Below are 13,275 nucleotides of genomic sequence, written 5' to 3' on the forward strand. Positions count from 1 at the left end.
ACAGGGAATTAGCACAGTCTGCCTGTCAGGCTGCTTCACTGTGGGTTGGCTCCTGTGCCATTGAGGATGGCGATAGGGGAGGAAGGGCGGTGATGAGGGAGGGAGGGTCCTGATGTACCACCTGCCCCCAGATGGCCAAGGTGACCCTCCCTAGCATCCCTGAGCTTCGCAGGCACGTAGGGGAGCCTCGGAGGGCACATCTGTTTGCTGTTTCTGCTGTTAAACGTGACCACAAACTTAGTGGTTTAAAACAATGCAAATGTATTTATTTTTTCCTCTTTTTTCCCTCATGTAAGACAGGTAATGTGCCACTGTTCTAAAGATGTTTCACGTCCCATGCAAGAGTGTGAAAACCCCCTCATCACACATATCAGCCGCAAAAGGATCAAAACAATGCCAACTTATTATTTTAGAGTTCTGGGGGTCAGAAGTCCCATGGGGCTGCACTGGGCTAAAGCCACGGTGTCAGCAGGGCTGGCTCCTTCTGGAGGCTGGGGGAAGATGCATCTCCTGGCCTTTCCCGGCTTCTGAAGGCCACAGTGTTCTGGGCTTCAGTCGCAGGCTGGGGTGTTACCACACCCTCTGCTTTTGCACCATGTCTGCTCTGAGCCCCGCCTCTCTCTCACAGGGGCCCTTGTAATGCCACTGAGTTCACCTGCATGATCCTGGGGAGTGTCCCATCGCAGGACCCTCGGTCACACTGGCAATGTCCCTTTTGCCATGAAAAGTAGCCCATTCACACTCCTGGGATTAGGATATGGGCCTTTTGTGGGGCACCATTCTGCCCACTGTGGAGGGTGTGCAGGAGCGACCAGACCTCAGGGGAGCTCTCAAATTGACCTCATCCCCAGCACAAAGTCCAGGAGGGATGGCGTGAGGTGTCCAGGATGCTGGAGCTTGGTGGGGGCTGGACAGGGACTCTGCTCAGGCACCCGGCCCCAGTGTGAGGGGCCCAGGGCTGTGGGCGCAGGAGCCAGAAGGGAGAACTGATGACCCCCATAGACTTTCCTTCCCCAAACTCAGATCCCCTGAAACAGAGAGGTGAGGCTCAGGGGTGAAGGGCGAGCACCTTCTGCAATAAGATTTCCATGATGCCTGATCATGTCTGTAGGAGAAAGCCTATGTCTTTCTTTATTTTTGTTTATTTATTTTTTGAGACGGAGTCTTGCTCTGTCACCCAGGCTGGAGTGCAGTGGCTTGATCATAGCTCACTGCAGCCTCAACTTCCCAGCCTCAAACAATCCTCTCTTCTAGGCCTCCCAAGTAGCTGGGACTACAGGCACGTGTCTTGGGAGGCAATTTTTTTTTTTTTTTTTAGAGACGAGGGTCTCACCATGTTGCCCAGGCTGGTCTCGAACTCCTGGCCTCAAGCAATCCTCCTGCCTTGATATCCCAAAGTGCTGGGATTACAGGCATGAGCCACCATGCCTAGTCTGTTTTCAAAAAAAAAAAAATTTTTTTTGAGTCGGAGTTTCACTCTTGTTGCCCAGGCTGGAGTGCAACGGTGCGGTCTTGACTCACTGCAACCTCCGCCTTCCGGGTTCAAGCAATTCTTCTGCTTCAGCCTCCTGAGTAGCTGGGATTATAGGCGCCTACCACCACATCCAGCTTATTTTGCATTTATTTTTATTTTTAGTAGAGTTGTGGTTTTAACATATTGGCCAGGCTGATCTTGAACTCCTGACCTCAGGTGATCTACTCGCCTCGGCCTCCCAAAGTGCTGGGATTACAGGCGTGAGCCACCGTGCCTGGCCTCAAAATTTTTTAATGTAAGTTTTCAAATATACTCACACACGTGATCAGTGATCACCACAGATGCTTTATCGATAATCGCCACACTTGTTTCACGCATTGCTGTTGTCTGTTTGCTTTTCCCCTGTGGCCGAAGCATTTTCCGTCCTGTAGCAAACATTCTGAAATTTTGTTCCTATGAACTTCAGGATGCAAGGCGCCAAGTACGGGAAACTCTGGAACACACTTGCGGCTCCCTTAGGGCAAGGTTCAAATTAACAGTCATTCCTTGGCACCCGCTCAGGCCCCATCCGGAATCACATTCCCCCGATTGTTTGCTTACATCCATCAGATGGAACACACAGGTTCCTAACAAGGCCCACAGTTTAAGTTTTGTGGTGGCGCCTCTTGAACCTCTCTTAACTCTAGATCAGGCGCCGCCCCCCGACCCCCATTGCTCCTCCCGCCACTTGTGATTTGTTGCAGAAACCAGATCAGCTGTCCTGCAAATGTGTCGCCTGTCGTGCAGCTGTTTGCCTCTCTGTGGTATTGCCTTGCCCCGTGTCTCCTGCAAATGGAAGCTGTGCTGCAGAAACGCCCTTAGATTCAGGCTCATCTTTCTTTGCCAGAAGCCTTTGTGGGCAGAGCTGTTAGAGCCACATGGAAGCAGCTGTGATGCTAAGTGTGCCCAGTGGGTCCAGGTGGCCATAGCCCGAACTCACCCTGTGATGCCCTCGTTTTGTCATTACTGATCTCATCCATAATGCTTGCGAGAAATAATTATGTCATGAGAGGTGGCAAAATCGCGGTTTCTCTCATGATCTCATCTCTTCACAATGAGTAGCTGAAATTCTTCTGTTAAAAACAACAACAACAAAAAAAGACTGGGCACGGTGGCTCACGCTTGTAATCCCAGAGCTTTTGTGGGCCAAGGTGAGAGAGGCCAGGAGCTTGAATCCAGCCTGGGCAACATGGCAAGACCCCATCTCTACAAAAAAAATAAAACATTAGCCAGGTGTGGTGGTGCGCGCCTGTAGTCTCAGCTACTCAGGGGCTGAGGCAGAAGGATCCTTTGAGGCCAAGAGGTTAAGGCTGCAGTGAGCTGTGATTACACCACCGCACTTCAGCCTGGGTGATGGAGCGAGACCCTGTCTCTTAAATAAAACAACCAAACAGGCTGGGTGTGGTGGCTCACACCTGTAATCCCAGCACTTTGAGAGGCCGAGGTGGGTGGATCACCTGAGGTCAGGAGTTTGAGACCAGCCTGGCCAACATGGTGAAACCCCATCTCTACTAAAAATACAAAAAATTAGCAGGGCCTGGTTGCGGGCGCCTGTAATCTCAGTTACGCAGGAGTCTGAGGCGGGGGAATCACTTGAACCCAGGAGGCAGAGGCTGCAGTGAGCCGAGGTTGTGCCATTGCACTCCAGCCTGGGCAATAGAGCAAGACTCTGTCTCAAAAAAAACAAAGCAACCAAACAAAAACCAAAAAACCTTGCTGTTGTCCACTAGAGTTATTGAGTTATCCTGAAATATAGTTTAAAAGGGAAATTCTTAATTCTTTTCTTTTAGTTGACAACGTTCCGAATAGAGAGTTGGAGGCTTGTTTTTCCAGTGGATTACCGATGGGTTTTGGTTTGGTTTCTCTCTTTCAATCTATTTATAGCTTTTGTGTATTCATTGTGTATTCAGCAATTATACACAATGAATACACAAAAAATCACACAACCAATACACAAAAGGTATAAGTAGATTTAAAAGGCGAGATACCAAGGCTTGATTTTAGGCTCAATTTGTCCCCTCTTTGGCCAGGGATTTCTAATTTTTTCCCCTCAAAAGTGGTAGGCCAGGGTGCCATCCCATCAGTGGTGGGAGGAAAGGTTAGTTGCCCTGGACAGTGGGTGAATGCCAGGGTGCCAGTGTCAGGGAGGGGAAGGGCTGGTGGGTGAATGCCAGGGTGCCAGTGTCAGGGACGGATGGGCTGGTGGGTGAATGCCAGGGTGCCAGTGTGAGGGACGGAGGGGCTGGTGGGTGAATGCCAGGGTGCCAGTGTCAGAGATGGAGGGGCTTGTGAGTGAATGCCAGGGTGCCAGTGTCAGGGACGGAGGGGCTGGTGGGTGAGTGCCAGGGTGCCAGTGTCAGGGATGGAGGGGCTGGTGGGTGAGTGCCAGGGTGCCAGTGTCAGGGACGGAGGGGCTGGTGGGTGAGTGCCAGGGTGCCAGTGTCAGGGATGGAGGGGCTGGTGGGTGAATGCCAGAATGCCAGTGTCAGGGAGGTAGGGGCTTGTTGAAGAGAAACTCTTTCTTCAGGGCCATTGATTTTCCTGCCTTGTTTGAAGTGCCTGGATTGGGCTCTCTGAAAACCAACAACATCTTATTAGAAGACAAGGGCTTCTTCTCTTTCTTTCTTTCTTTTTTTTTTTTTTTTTTTTTTTTTTGAGACAGAGTTTCACTCTTGTTGCCCAGGCTTGAGTGCAATGGTGTGATCTCGGCTCACTGCAACTTCTGCCTCCTGGGTTCAAGTGATTCTCCTGCCTCAGCCTCCCGAATACCTGTGATTACAGGCATGTGCCACCACGCCTGGCTAATTTTTGTATTTTTTAGTACAGATGGGGTTTCTCCATGTTGGTCAGGCTGGTCTCAAACTCCTGACCTCAGGTAATCTGCCTGCCTCGGCCTCTCAAAGTGTTAGGATTACGGGTGTGAGCTACCGCACCTGGCCTTTTCTTTCTTTAGAGACAGGGTCTCTCTCTGTCACCCTGACTGGAGTGCGGTGGCATGATCACGACCCACTGCAGCCTCGACCTCCCAGGTTCAAGCGATCCTCCCATCTCAGTGTCCTGAGTATCTGGGACCACCATGCCTCACTAATTTTTGTGCTTTTTTTTTTTTTTTTTTTTAGAGATGAGGTCTCGCCATGTTGCCCAGGCCTGGCAGGTGTTTCTGACAGTTCACAAAGCCCCTGCTGCTGGGGAAAGGGAAAGGAAGCCCCAGCTAAGACCCAATTAAGAAAATCCCAGAAACAAGAAGGAACTGTTTGGCTTTGGTAATCTCCAGTGTGTCCACCAGGTGGTGCTGTCCAGCCACGAATCTCCCAGCTTTGCTCTCGGGCTTCTGCCGAGGGCACCTCCAGGGCTGGGGTCTCATCGTGTTGTCCCCACTTTATTCCAACATCCACCCCAGGCCTGGGGGAGCCCAGGGAGGACCGAGTCTCCTGGGCCCCGCAGGGCGCACAGAGGTGAGTTTGGTGGTGCCGTCCCGACCTTGACAAGCATCCCAGCGAAGCAGGCTGAGCGCCCGGCTGGCTCCTTCAGGTCCCCTCCTCCGGGCCTTCTCCGCCCTGTTGATTTGGGTGTTTTAATGCAGGAAAGTAGGACACTGGTTGTCACCTGCCTGCTCCTACAAGGAAAATGCATGTTTGTGTGGTTATCCGTGGCCACCCCGACCAGGGCCTGCGGGGGGCCCAGTGCAGTGGAGGTGGGGAGGGCACTCATGGGCTCCAGGATCCGTGGAGAGTGAGTGTCAGCGGGAGGGCATCCCCCCGACCTCGGTCGGTGGAAGCTGCTCTTCCTGGGGGTCCCGCGGGAGGGCCGTGATGGGGGTGGGGGAGGAGGGGTGAACACCGGGCCCTGACTGGCCGCCTGTCCTTGGGTCTTGGCTGGTCCTAAGAGGGAACGGGGAGCACAGCTGGGGTCACAGCCTCAGCGGGGCTCCTGCCCTCCAGCCCCTCAGCATCCTCCCTGCGGGCGCTCTCCTGGGGGCTGTTCAGGGCAGGTGGCAAGTAGGAGGACTGTGGGACCAGGGAGAGGGGGTGGACATGCCCAGGGCCTGCCCTCTTGGCCTGCCGTGGAGACCTACCCAGGCACACCTAGGGGCTGACCCTCCCCTGCAGAGAGCAGGGTGAACCCCAGCCCTGCCCTCGCCTAACAGCCGGGTTCGAGGGGAGTGTAATTTATAATGAACCCCACTCCTCCCCCAACAACTGCCACAGGGAGGAGCCAGCCTCTCTCCTGACACCAAAGTCACGCTCCTGACCCTGCAGGCCACAGGGTGAGGAGGACCCAGAGGGGCAGCAGGGTGGGGGCGTTTCATAAGCCAGGGAGAGCTGCCCGTGTGCATCCTCAGGCCTCGCAGTGGAGTGGGGGGGGGCGGGGCGCCTGCGTCCTCCACAGGAGCTCCTGTTATTCCACCTCTGGGGGTGCACTTGCCGACTTGCCCCAGCCCTGGACTCACAGGCTGCGCTGCTGTCTGCCCAGGGCCTGGTGATTGCTGCGCCCATGGTGGGTCCCACAGGCAGGCCCTGCCCTCCCATTGCTGGCTTCTGAGCAGGGGCTTTGGGGCTGCTGGACCTTGGAGGCAGAGCCGGGGTTTCTGGTGTCCCTATGTCTCGGGGGCCTGGTGTCCTGAGGGCCAGCGCCCCCGCCCCCAGCCTGCACTGGGACCCTCCATGGAAGCAATTCCTCTTTCATCTCAGGCACTGGGGGTCCCAGGGCCAGGGAAGGGGCTGCGTAGCACCTCAGGAGCCCAGAAGAGCTGCCCGCCAGGGAGGAGGAGCTGGGGGGAGCAGAGGCCTGGACCAGCTGGGATGTTCCCATCCACGTGCCCCTCCCGCCCAGGCCACGTGGGCAGGGGAGGAAGAGGGGAGGACGAGGGGAGGGGCCCTTGTCCTCCTGGAGCCTCTCCCTTCCTCCCTTCCTCCTCCCTCTGCTCGTCTCATCGTGAGACAGCTGGCGAGGGCCTTCGGCTGCCCTGGAGTGCCCCTGCCCTGGCCAAGCTCTTGCTGCCCCCTTCTCCTGGAGGTGCCAGATGGGGCGGACCCAAGGCAGCGGAGGTCTGGGCCCTGGCTTCAGCTCTGTCCCCTCCCAAGGGCCCTGGAGGAGCCAGGAGGAGGGCCTAGCAGGGCCAGGCAGATGGTGGGCCGGGAGGAGGGGCTGCCTGGGTAGACGGACCGACTGGCAGGACAGATGGTGGGCCAGGCAGGGGTCTGGAGCCCGCCCCATCTGCCGCAGCCCCTGGTGGGACTTTTCTTGTCCAACTCGGGCTGAACTGGGCTGGGCTGCATGGGTGGCTGTGGCCCAGGCCGGATTCTGTCACACTGAGTCCTCTGTCCCTGGGGCATGGCCAGCCGGGTGCTCATCTGGGGTCTTGAAGCCCCCTCCTGGCAGCTGGCACGTGGCTGGAGGTCATCATGTTTTGGGGGCTCCTGAGGGTCTGGGGGCCATGCCTGAGCAGAGCCTGGGGTGCGTCCCGGGAACGAAGCCGCCGCTGCAGATGAGGGGCTTTGTAGGTGGGTGGGTGACTGAAGCCCCCTGGAGGGGCTTCCTGGGGTCCAACGCTGAGAGGGCCCAGGACAAGAAGATGCTCAGTCACGTGTTCGTGCTGCAGGTGCACCCCCAGCCCAGGCGGCATCAACGGCCAGCCCCATACGCGTGAGGAGGGATTGTGGGACCAGGGGCGCTCAGGATGGGGCCGGGCTGCTTCTCAGAAGAGGGGATGCTGAGCCCAAGCAGGCTGCACTCCTGCTTGGACGAAAGGTGGATGGGTGGGGTGGGAAGGTGTGGGAAACGCCTGGCCCCTGTGGGCTTGCGGGAGCCTGCAGGAGGACCCTGCGTCTAGCTAAGGCGTGGGGAGCACCTCCCGTGGCCCCGTCCTTAGACCCCCGAGGGGTGGGGCGCTGCGGGGGGATCCTGGGGGTCTGAGAGTGCCAGGAGGATTTCTCCCGTTGAGTTCTGATGTTGATGATGCTAATCCAAAAAATACCTGAACAGAAAACCAGTTCCAAAGAAAAACCTGTGCATCAATCGCTTTCAATCGGCAGCGGCTTCTGTGGAACACAGCTTCGGTTTCTTTGACATTTGGTGTTTTCAGACAGGCTCGGAAGTTGTGCTCCCAGGCTCAGGAAGCCCTCCTTTAAAGGAGGTCGGTCCGTTTCCTCAGGAGCAGGCGCAGGGTGGGGGCGTGGGGGGTCATGGGGAACTGCAGGCGGGGTGCCAGGGTCAACGTTAAGGTCCAGGTCACTCTCCAAGGAGCCTGCTGAGGGCTCAGGGCTCAGGTGACCCTCCTGCCCACCCCACCTCTGGCTCCCTCCAGCAGCGTCTTCCTGCTGCCAGCTCCGGGAGCCAGAACGCTGCCTTCAAGGCTGGGCCCATCATGAGGACAGCTGCACACTGTCACCTGCTCACTTCTTGTCAGTCTCTTCCTGATTTCCTCCTTACACTCAGTTCTCTTGTCCCCTCGGCCTCTTAGTGGCTGGGTGACCTTGGGTAAGTCACTCACCGTGTCTGAGCTTCGGTTCCTTCAGCTGGGAAAAGGCAACAGAGAAGTTCCCACCTCATAGGGTCCTGCAACAGTTCACTGGGCCAAAGCCCTCAGAACCCTCTTCAGCTCAGAGGGAGCGTCTCCGGAGTGCTTGCTGCCATTATTATTATTATTATTATTATCATTATTATTATTATTATTGCTATTTTTAAGACAGGGTCTTGCTTTGTCATCCAGACTGGAGTGCAGTGGCACGATCCCAGCTCACTGCAGCCTCAACCTTCCAGCCTCAGTGTCCCTCCCACTTCAGCCTCCCCAGTAGCTGGGACCACAGGTGCGCCACCACACCCACCTAATTTTTGTAGTTTTTTTTTTGTAGAGACAGGATTTTGCCATGTTGCCCAGGCTGGTCTCAAGCTCCTGAGCTCAAGTGACACATCTGCCTCAGCCTCCCAAAGTGCTGGGATTACAGGTGTGAGCCACCGTGCCCAGCCATTGTTGTTGTTTTAACTTGATTTTTAAAATTTTATTTTATCCAGGTGAAATTCCCATAATATAAAATCAACCATTTTACAGTGAACAATTCAGCGGCTTTTAGCACATATGCAGTATCGTGCAGCCACCACTGGTACGGTTTGCATTTGTGTCCCCACTCAAATCTCACGTTGAACTGTAACCCCTAGGGTTGGAGGAGGGGCCTGGAGGAGGTGATTGGATCATGGAGGCCGATTTCCTCCTTGCTGTTCTCGTGATAGTGAGTTCTCACGAGACCTGGTTGTTTAAAAGTGTGTCGCTCCTATGGCTCCTCCCTCTCTCCCTCCTGCTCCAGCTATGTGAGATGTGCCTGGTTCCTCTTCACCTTCCGCCATGACTGTAAGTTTCCTGAGGCCTCCCCAGCCATGCTTCCTGTTTAGCCCACAGAACTGTGAGCCAGTGAAACCTCTTTTCTGTATAAATCACCCAGTCTCAGGTGGTTGTTTATAGCAATGCAAGAACGGCCTTATACAACCAGCTTTATGTAGTTCCAGAACATTCCCATCACCCCAAAGGAAATCCCGTACCCATTAGTGGTCAGTCTGCATCCCCGGCACCCACCCATGTGCTGTCTGTCTCTGTGGGTCTGCCTGTCCTGGACATTGTGTATCAGTGGAATCATACAATATGTACCTTTTGCATCTGGATTCTTTCATCGAGCAAATGTTTTCTGGCATCTTCCGTGTGGTGACATGAGTCAGCCTTCGCTCCTCTGTCTAGCGGCGTGATAGTCCACTGCCTGCGCTGACCATATTTTATTGATCCTTTCTTCCTTGATGGACATTTGAGTTGTTTCTACCCTTTGGCACCTGCGAATTGCGCCGCTGTGAACATGCGAGCACAAGTTTGTATTTGAACACCTGTTTATTTTATTGTAATTACTAGAGACAGGGACTCACTATGTTGCCAAGGCTGGCCTCAAACTCCTGGGCTCAAGTGGTCCTCCCAAGTTGCTGTGCCCCCATGCCTGGCTTTGCACACCTGTTTTACATTTTAACTTTTACCATCTGCCTCCTTTTTGTGACCCACGCATTCTCCGAAACAACCACCACGGCTGCACTGCATGCTTGTTACGAGGCTCACGCCTCTTGGGCTGACTCCACGCCGCCTCCTATCCCCGACTCCTGCAGCACTGCAACCCTGCGCCCCTTTTGTGTGTGGAGAAACAGGCACAGAGAGCCCAGCCACTCCGCTTTCTCCCCGGGGTGCCTCTGAGCCCCTCCCTCGGGCACATCCTGGCCCTCCCGTTGTAGGGCTTCCTGTCTGGCCTCCCCAGGCTTGTGCCTGGGTGGCTGGGGTCCCATCCGGCTTGGCTGCTGTGGGCATGGAAAGACGCTGGCCCCAGCCCTATGGACAGCCTTGGCCTTCCTCCTCCTGACGCCTCTCACCACTGCCGTGTCCACTCCTTATCCGCCCTGGACGTCTCTCCTGCTCCTGCCTTTGCTGAGATCTTCCAGGCTCTCTTGGGAACCCTGTGGGTGCCCCAGCTCTGCAGGTGCCACTGGCTGCTGCTCACTTCTGCCCCAGGCCCTCGGCTTTGGAGCAGTTTCTGCCTATTGTCCCTGCAGCCTGGAGAAGCTCCGCTGAGTCCGGAAGGCCAGGGGGGAGGGCCTTGTGTTCTCCCAGGAGGAGCCCAGGACCCCTTGTGCCCAGAGAACTTTTCAGAGCCATCCACTTAGGCTGGGCCACCTGGTATGCGCTTCTGTCCCCAGGGCACTGCTGGAGTTGTCACCATGACAACTAGTGCTCCCATTCGGCAGCAAGGACCCCAGAGGCCCAGGGGCCCGACAAGGGTCTTGCAGAGGGGCCGGCACCTGACCCGGGTCTGTGTGGGTCCCAGGTCTGAGCTTGATGGGACTGAGACCTGAAGGGGCTGCCTGGGGTATGAGGAGGAGGTGGGGAGGAGGAAGAGGTAGAGGAGGAGGAGGTGGGGGGGAGGAGGGGGGAGGAGGAAGAGGTAGAGGAGGAGAAGGGAGGGTGAAGGAGGGGAGAAAGGAGGAGGGGAGGGAGGAGGAGGAGGAGAGGGTAAGAAGAGGGGGAGGAGGAGGCAGAGGAGGAGGAGAAGGTGGAGGAAGAAGAGGGGGAGGGGTGGAGGAGGAGCAGGAGGAAGGGGAGGTGGAGGAAGAGGGGGAGAGAAGGAGGAGATGGAGGAGGAAGAGGAGGGGAGGAGGAGGAAGAGGAGGACCAGGGGGAGGATGAGAGAGAGGAAGGTGAAGAGGAGGTGGGGGAGGGAGGAGAGGGGGAGGAGGAGGGGGAGGAGGAGGGGGAGGAGGAGGGGAGGGAAGCAGGAGGTGGAGGGAAGGAGGAGGAGGTCAGGGTCCCACTGGCCCACTAGGGTCTGCAGAGGAGAGAGGAGCAATGTGGACGTCCTGCCTGTGTTCACCACTCTGACTGGTGTTATTTTTGTCTTGCCCAAGTCTCCTGGCTCTTTCTCCAGTGCCCAGTGGAAACGTGCATGTCACGTTTTTCTCAGCGAGATTCGCAAATCGAAGTGGCAGCTCTCACTCTCTCATGAGGGCCTTCGCAATCCAGCGAGCAAAATGAAATCGGCATATGTGGAAGCAGAGAGAGCCCTTAGCTCCTGTGGGTCGCATTTTTCCCTCAGACAACTCTCTCTATTGAGAAACACACCTGTGCACACACAGCACGCACATGCACACACAGCACATACACACACTGCACACATGGGCACACACTGCACACAGCACACACAGCAATACATACGCACACTGCACGCAGCACACACATGGACACACAGCACATGCACAATGCACACATGGGCACAGCACACACACAGGCACACGTGCACACACAGGCACACACAACACATGCACACACAGCACACACGTGGGCACCGATGCACACACACTTGCTTGGGCAGACCCTCCATGCTAGGGATCATGTGTGCCAGGCTGTGGGCAACCCCTCTCTATTGGTCATCTCACCTGACCATCATGGGAGCCCTGTGAGGTGAGCTCAGAGGCTCAGCAGCCTGCCCGAGGCCATGCGCTGCCACAAGTGGCCATGAACTTGTGGGAATGGAGGTGTGGGAGCACCCTCTCTCCTCCCTCCTGACCCCAGTGCTGGGGTGGGTGGAGAGGGATGCTTCTCCTGCTGTCAGAGAGCCACACCTGTCACTCAGCAACGGTGGGTGTGGACTGGAGGCCCCCCCATGCCTCTCCCAGGCCCCTGACCTTCAGGTGGAGAGAAGCTGGATGGGAGTTAGGGCCGGGGTGGCTTGTCCCAGCGGTGGCCAGCCTGCGCCTGGCTGTGGAGTGCCCTGGATTCCTCTGCCTGTGTGCACCGCTTCCTTCCTAGACCTGCCCGTGCCTCGGGCCTGCAGGGTCCCCATGCACCCTGTGCGTGCACCAGGCCATCCTTTGTTTGGGGTGCCCTGCTTGCCAGCTGTTCCAGAAACCTGCCCCCAGGGGGCCCCAGTGTCCAGGAGACTCGGGTATTTGGTGGTCCCTGCAGTCCTCTTGGGCCACACTGAGTCCACGCTGTCAGTGATGGCAGGTCCCTGAGGTGGGAGGCTTGTGGCCAGGGGTGTGTGTGACAGACAGCTCGGCCGCCTCCTCAGGCTGAGATGTCAATCGCTGGCCCCTGGTGTCCTCCGCTGGACCCTTTCCTGTCTGCCCTAGGTGACCCGGTATTGATCACCTGTCAGGCCTTCGCTTCTGTCTCATTTTCCTGGCTAATGGCTCCGGCTGCCATTGATCCTCTGCAGAGGCTCATTTGACCCAGCACCATCTCACTGCACCTGGTGGCCTCCAATGTTTCACGGTGCCAGGCCTGGGGTTCAGATGCTCCTGCTCCTGCATCCTACAGATGCCCCTCCTACCTGTGCCCCTCGCCCTCCCTCTCACCTGTGCCCTTCCCCTCCTCCACCCTCCACCTGTGCCCTCCCCCCCCCCCCCCCCCCCTCCCCTCCCCCTGGCCCCCCCCCTCCACCCTCCCACCTGTGCCCCTCCCCCTCCCCCTGTGCCCCTCCCCCCTCCCCTGTGCCCCCCCTCCACCCTCCCACCTGTGCCACCTCCACCCTCCCACTGTGCCCCTCCCCCCTCCACCCTCCCACCTGTGCCCTCCCCTCCTCCACCCTCCCACCTGTGCCCCTTCCCCTCCTCCACCCTCCCACCTGTGCCCTTCCCCTCCTCCACCCTCCCACCTGTGCTCCTCTCCTCCCCCACCCTCCCACCTGTGCCCCTCGCCTTCCCCACCCTCTCATCTGCACCCCTCCCCAACCCTCCCACTTGCACCCCTCCCCTCTGCCATCTTCCCACCTGCATCCCTCCTCTCCCCCACCTTCCTACCTGTGCTCCTCCCCTCCTTCATGTCTGAGTCCTTTTGGGTTATAGAACAAGGTACCTGAGACTGGATAATTTATGAGAAAAGACATTTATTTTCTTGTAGTTCTGGAGGCTGGAAGTCCAAGATCAAGGTGCCGGCAGGCTGGGTGTCTGGTGAGGGCTGCTCTCTGCGCCTGGATGGTGCCTCTTGCTCTGTGCTCCCCTGGCGGGAAGTGAAGGACACAAAGTGTCCAGTGCTGTGTGAAGCCTCTTTTGTGTGGCCTTAATCCCAGCACAGGCACGAGGGAGGAGCCCTCAGGCCCTCATCACCTCCTAAAGGCCCCAGCTCTTAACACAATCCTGCTGGAGACCTGTAAACAGTCCCTCAGACTGGAGCACCCAGCCCTCCACCCGTGCCTCCACCACCTATCCCTCCCTGAGCCCTTCCCAACACCCCCTGAAGCTCC

At 57.0% G+C, this 13,275-nt stretch overlaps 1 pseudogene; it reads right to left on the bottom strand.

Moving 5' to 3' along the window:
- Positions 1–290: 290 nt before the first annotated feature.
- On the bottom strand, positions 291–386 carry LOC115838494 (annotated as a pseudogene).
- Positions 387–13,275: the final 12,889 nt, after the last annotated feature.

Source organism: Nomascus leucogenys, chromosome 14 (genome assembly GCF_006542625.1).
Source record: "Nomascus leucogenys isolate Asia chromosome 14, Asia_NLE_v1, whole genome shotgun sequence".
Classification (NCBI taxonomy): domain Eukaryota; kingdom Metazoa; phylum Chordata; class Mammalia; order Primates; family Hylobatidae; genus Nomascus; species Nomascus leucogenys.